At 34.6% G+C, this 6,602-nt stretch overlaps 1 protein-coding gene across 1 annotated transcript in view; it reads left to right on the plus strand.

The window, feature by feature from the left end:
- Nucleotides 1-6,602, plus strand: part of LOC116168522 — a 58,761-nt gene that overhangs the window by 11,733 nt on the left and 40,426 nt on the right. The window lies entirely within an intron of this gene.

Here is a 6,602-nt window from a genome sequence, read left to right on the forward strand (position 1 = left end):
ACATAAACTTCTACTTCTTGTGAAACTGCACTACTATCAGTTCGACACTAAAATAATCAAGCTAGTAGGCTCGTTCTTAAAAAATCGTAAGCAGAAGGTCATTGTGAACGGTAAACTGTCTCAACCCGTGTAAATAGATATGAGAGTGTCACAGTGCTCCATATTAGGCCCTGTTCCTTTTATTATTTTTGTAAACAATATAATCACATGTTGCCCACGAACAAAAAAGACAATCTACGCTGATGACACAAACTTTTACTTATCGCAGATACTATTAACACGCTTATGGACAGATCGCGATTTATTATGACGGATTGGTTCTCCAATAAATGGGCCTACGTTTGAATACGCAAAAAACAGAGTTAATGAATTTCTCACTAAGAAATATAGCACATGGACCATACAGGTACTTTGTTTTAAAGTACTAATTACCCTCTGTAACCCCAGCGCCGAGGCTGTTACCACAAAACCACCCTCTAAGTGGGTTAAAATCTACCTTTTTTGAAATTTTTGTTAATAACTCTAATACTTGAGAAATAAGGGATTATATTCAATCACGATAAGAGGTCGAGAAGGAGGACTATGGTTGGTATTCCAGGCTTCTACGGCAATTCCCCTAAAAGTCCGCAGAAGTGGGTCCGGACGGACGGACAAAACTCAAACAATAGGACATTTTTAATTTTAAAAAATGCACTAAAAACAGTAGTATGAGATCACGAAAAAAATGTGATGACCACTCTTTGAGCAACGACTCTTGTACTATCGAGAGTAAATAGTGCCTTTGCTCACTTGTACCAAAAATAGCTATTTCTTGGACAGATTGTCAGAACATCCATTTGCAACGACAACAAAAGTCTATTTCTTCGGTGTTTAGAAATCATCAATATCCATTTCTTAATTCTGAAATTGTTTGATACTTGCAACGCTAATAACTTTCAATATTTTGATTATTAATCGTTTTGTTTGTGAAAAGGTTAAGTTTATTCCTACAATTATTCCAAATTGGCCACAATCTCAAATTACAAAGTGAGATGTCAAGCAACCTTTAGTTTCAACATTTCAAAAAGTAGCTAATTAGCGTTGTTTTTAATAAATTAAATGATTACAAATGAGTAACTATTTATGGACGTTTCATGATTCCAGACTTTCGATCGCCAACCAAACTTTCCTTTGGGACATTTATCAATAGCTATCGATTTTGTTTGTGTGATTAATGAGTAGATTCTTAAAATAAAACCAGTTTTCGGATTGGCTTTTTAATAACACATTTGTTTTGATCATACACAATATAGTGTTGAATTAATCTTAGTTGTCGACACCATGGCGTTTGGCTACAATACCATTTTACATTGCCTCTATGTCGGTAGTTTGATTTGGTTTGCGGAGCAGCCGCGGCTTATTAAAAAATAAAATGCACATTTTGCTCATCCGCAACTTTCACTTAGCTCTGACTTAGTTCTAACGTTAAAGGGATTTGTTTCACATCAATCGCATAAGTGAATAAGGTAACGCGCGAGTCCTTCACATTTACAATACATTTTTGCTTACAAATTAAAGAATTAAATAATTGTCCGACCAACCTTCGAAGGTTTGTTTTTACTATTGCTCATAATAAATAACCCAACTTTGTCCCAATACGGAATGCAGATACTTGTTCTTTAATCTTCAATTAAAAGCGCGATATATCTTCGGATTTCTATAAATGTATAATTAATGAGAGATTACCGCGGAGGGTGCGGTTTCGGTTTAATTCCTTCTTGCAAAGAAGGCGAAAAAATCGTTCCCCCCTGAGATTCGATTTTTCCTTTGTTGATTTCTTATGGTTAATGTTGCCCCGGTTTCAGGGAACATTTTCATGCGGTGGACCCTTTTAGTACCTAGCCTTGTTTGGTAAAATCCCTCCAACACTGTTTAAATAATCGCTCTCATTATTATGTAAATAGCGAAAAGGATAGTGATATCCTGAGGAGAATTTCGATTTCTCTTATGCGTGAGCTTTGAGATTGGTAGAATGTGAAATTTGAGTCTAATTGGTATAATTTCCTGTTTTAGGATCATGACAGTTAATATACAAGCGATGGATTTAAAATAAACTTGTCCTTAAACTGGTTGTTCAGAAAACTATTTTCGAGGTTGTTCGTTTTTTATACCATTTCGCATTTTTTTATTCCTTCTGATTTCTAAATCAGTTTTATATTTATCTTAGAATCCTTCCCTGTTGTAGTTGGTTTTCGTTTTTAAATCACACAAGTTTTGGGGCATTCGACATTTATAATACATTTTTTTTAAACAAAATTGTGTGAGAGGTAATGGAATTGATACTCACCTAAATTAACAAATGCCTATTATATGTTTGAGGCCGAGAAGTCTGATCGAAAAGGTACGAATTGTTTTGGATTCTACGCACCAAAATTAATAAGAAAAAGTGTTTTCCCGAGAAATTTTGGTGCAGGGGATTTTTTGGTAAAAAAGGAAGGTTGTACACTGCCTTTTTTTGAGACCCTCAAAAAAAATTGTCTCAGATCGACCCGGAAAAAAATTTTTCTTATAGAATGTGGCCTGTAGAATCCATAATTTCAAACAGTTCCAAGATTGGGCTACTAGTTCAAAAGTTACAGCCCTTTGAATTTCCTTTTCCAAATTGGTTTCTGGTCTATAACTTTTTATTGAGAAGTCTGATCGAAAAAGTACGAATTGTTTTGGATTCTACGCACCAAAATTAATAAGAAAGAGAGTGCTTTCCCGAGAAATTTGGCTTAGGTTCGAAACTTGAACTCGTGCTAGAATATAGCGCCTTGTGCAACTTATGCTCTAATATACTATGCCAGCGCTGTTAATAAATTCTTATGGTTTAAAATTATTTTTGTAATTTTTAAAAATAAACCAAAATTATTGTTTTAATTTTCAAAGGTTTCCAGATGTCCAAGTGACACAACTTGTGGTATCTCCGCAGGGATTTAATTCATTTTTTCTTTTTTTGTCGGTCTCGACGGAAACGAAAAATAACGCGCTTTCTCGTTACGACACGAAACGTGTATCTATGAATTAATAAAACCTAACAAAAAGCGAGAGTCATTAACCAGATTAATACACGCAGGGCCGAACAGACTTTCACATACTTTTTTTTAATCCACTGACGTCAATCTTAACGACAACCATATTGTTCAAATGACGTAAAGTGCATACAACAAAGTAATGCAGCAAGAATGCTTTGTCGTCCATGACTAATTATTAATAATACAGTTAAAATATGCTTGCTTCATTTTAACAATAATTGCATGTAAGTGTATGTAACGGTATTGATATTACTTGGTAATGTTGATTTATTGACAACCTGGTTTGGGTTTTTCGCGCTGATTTTAAAATTTTCTTATAACTAAATTCCCGTACCTATTAACAACTCATACTTGCTGGAAAATTACTATATTTTTGTTAATTGACTGTAAATTGAAAAGTTGCCTAAGTTATTATCATCCTTAAGGTAGGTAGGAAACTCAAGGATTTCACGACTGCTTCGATTAATAAATTAATATTCTTAAGTGCTTTGTAACTACTGCAAGTTTTGCAATTTTTATTGTTTTACTTCGTGCATTGCAAAACTGAGGGAATAAATCACTTTTATATCTTTTTAATCAGTAACTCGTTGTACAATTACTTCATTTACAGAGCATCATAGCTGATTAGCATCAACATGGTCTCTTGTAGCAGGTTTGGGATCACTTACAATTTTACCAAAGAGTCGGAAATTGAATTCGTATTGCACTAAATTCGATTTGATTTGAAAAACATTGAAGTTATACCCTAAGCTTGGTCAGTAAAGAGGCACAAAAATAATTTGTACCCATCGGTTTCATCGGTTTGTCACTGTGTGGAACGAAAAAAGCAACAACTGCATAACCATGTGTGCAATATGCGACAAACCTTTCAAACTAAACATTTTTTTTTGCTATACAAGTCCGTCAACTGTGGAGAAAATGGAAAGTGACAGTCCACTTGTAAATCATTACAAAATAACTATAACAAAACCACCGTTTCTTTTCTCGGTTTCTGGGCAGTAACTGTCAGCCAGAGGGGGTTGCTAAGGTAAAAGATCATTCCTGACATAATGAGCTTTTTGGAATGTGCGTATTTTGTACATGATAATAATCTCCAACATTAGTTCTGAAAATTTGCGTGATTCGATGTTTTAAGGCCTTTTAAAGCGGTGTCCCATAGAACGTAGCAATGATTCCAACTATATTTTTTGTATGGACCACAAATATACCTACAATTTTATGAAATTTACTGTGCAAATGAATGAAATGAATCATTTTGAACCATCGGCTTTACTAAATTAAAAAATAATATTTGTTTTTGCTCTCCTATAATTTTGCACCCTCTTTTCACAAGGCAAAAATCAGGTACCCACTTTCTTACATTGAGGGACTAGCCCCTCTCTCCCTCACTCCCACAAACGCTTACTTTGAGATGATTTTCTTTGTGTGTTAGTGCACAATACGACTCCATATTATTATGGATTAATCATCTGCTTGATCTTCCACATTTTTCCACTGTCGTAATTTCCTACGATTTTCGTTTTAGCGTTTATGTTGGGGAAATGCGTCCGGATTCATGGATGAGGAGTGGGGGGGGGGGGGGGGAAATTTAAATTTCTTTAATTAACTACGCGCTCGGGGATCAACGGAAAAAGATGAGACTGGGCTCATAGCGATTGTCGGCCCATTGTCGATTGAATGTCAGGATCAACGGAATCGGCATTATCAGACTGATAACGTCTAAACTGGCATGGCCTTGCAGTTTCAATGCTCGCTTTAAAAATACGATAGAAAACAAAATCTGATAATGTCTCAAATTCTAAAATATAAATTTGCCTTTTTCTGCTCTGGCAAGAGAGCTTCGGTGGCTGTAAAATCAGTTAAAATATTCCTGCAGGAACGACTGCAAAACTGATAAATTCACTAATTAACTTACGTGCGTTATCGGTAGTAAGACAATCAATTAAACAAAATGAAAACACACAAAGCTCACTCCTCATCTCCTAGAGCAAATAAGTAAATTCAGAAACTACTTACTAACGAAACGGCCAACTTAATACGCTTCTAGATACCGGGTGTTCAGCAAAGCTGGTCGACTGCACAAATATACGGTGTGGTCCTTCAAATACTTTTTGAAAGTATTCTGCCCAGCTCTGAGTTCAGGGTATAAAAAAATAAGTACTTCCCAAATCTACAATAAAATATGGGTGGTCCATTTAAAGAACGTTACATAGTTTTTCAAAAAGGGCGCCCGCTTCTGTCTTTAAATAGAGCCCTGCTTGACTAACAACTGCATTCGGCTAGGAATATTTTGCAATAAAAAAAGGAAATTTGCAACCACTTTATTTCTATCTGAGCTTTCAGTGTACTGTCTCTTAGTCGTGATGTTTGTATTTACATATTTTCTGACCAGTTTTTTTTATAATTTGTAAGATTGTAGAAATCGAAAACACTAACAAACTTACCAAGAATGGAGTCATTAAGGATCTTTAACTTACCTTCTTCACAGACTGACCATTTCCTTCGAACGCCCCTAATTCACAATTCATTGATCTCTCCAAAATATTGGATGTGTGGAATGATAGGGTTCCAATCAGAGCTGGGCAGTATTCGATTTGTAAATACTTTTTAGTATTCAAATCCTTTAAAGTATTCAAATACTTTGTAATTAAATACTTTTATGGAAGCAGTATTTGTATTTGTAACTCAAATACTTTCACAAATATTTAGTATTCGAATACTTCGCATATTGAATACTTAAGCTTCCTTTTTTACCAAAAATCAACTACACCAAAATTTCTCGCGAAAACACTTTTTCTTATTAATTTTGGTGCGTAGAATCCAAAACAATTCGTACTTTTTCGATCAGACTTCTCAATCAAAAGTTATAGACTAGAAACCAATTTCGAAAGAAAATTCATAGGGCTGTAACTTTTGATCTAGTAGCCCAATCTTGGAACTGTTTGAAATTATGGATTCTACAGGCAACATTCTATAAGAAAATTTTTTTTCCGGGTCGATCTGAGACAATTTTTTTTTCAAGCCTTAAAACAAGGCAGTGTATAACCTTCCTTTTTTACCAAAAATCGACTATACCAAAATTTCTCGGGAAAACACTTTTTCTTATTAATTTTGGTGCGTAGGATCCAAAACATTTCGTACTTTTGCGATCAGACTTCTCAATCAAAAGTTATAGACTAGAAACCAATTTCGAAAGAAAATTCAAAGGGCTGTAACTTTTGGACTAGTAGCCCAATCTTGGAACTGTTTGAAATTATGGATTCTACAGGCCACATTCACAATTTTTTTTTCGGGCCTCAAAAAAAAGGCAGTGTATATATAACCTTCGTTTTTTACCAAAAGTCGACTACACCAAAATTTCTCGGGAAAACACTTTTTCTTATTAATTGTGGTGCGTAGAATCCAAAACGATTCGTACTTTTTCGATTAGACCTTTCAATAAAAAGTGATGGACAAAAAACAAATTTCGAAAAAAAAATTCAAAGGGCTGTAACTTTTGATCTAGTAGCCCAATCTTCAAACTGTTTGAAATTATGGATTCTACGA

The sequence above is a fragment of the Photinus pyralis genome, unplaced genomic scaffold, assembly GCF_008802855.1.
Source record: "Photinus pyralis isolate 1611_PpyrPB1 unplaced genomic scaffold, Ppyr1.3 Ppyr1.4_LG4, whole genome shotgun sequence".
In the NCBI taxonomy this organism is placed as follows: Eukaryota; Metazoa; Arthropoda; class Insecta; order Coleoptera; family Lampyridae; genus Photinus; species Photinus pyralis.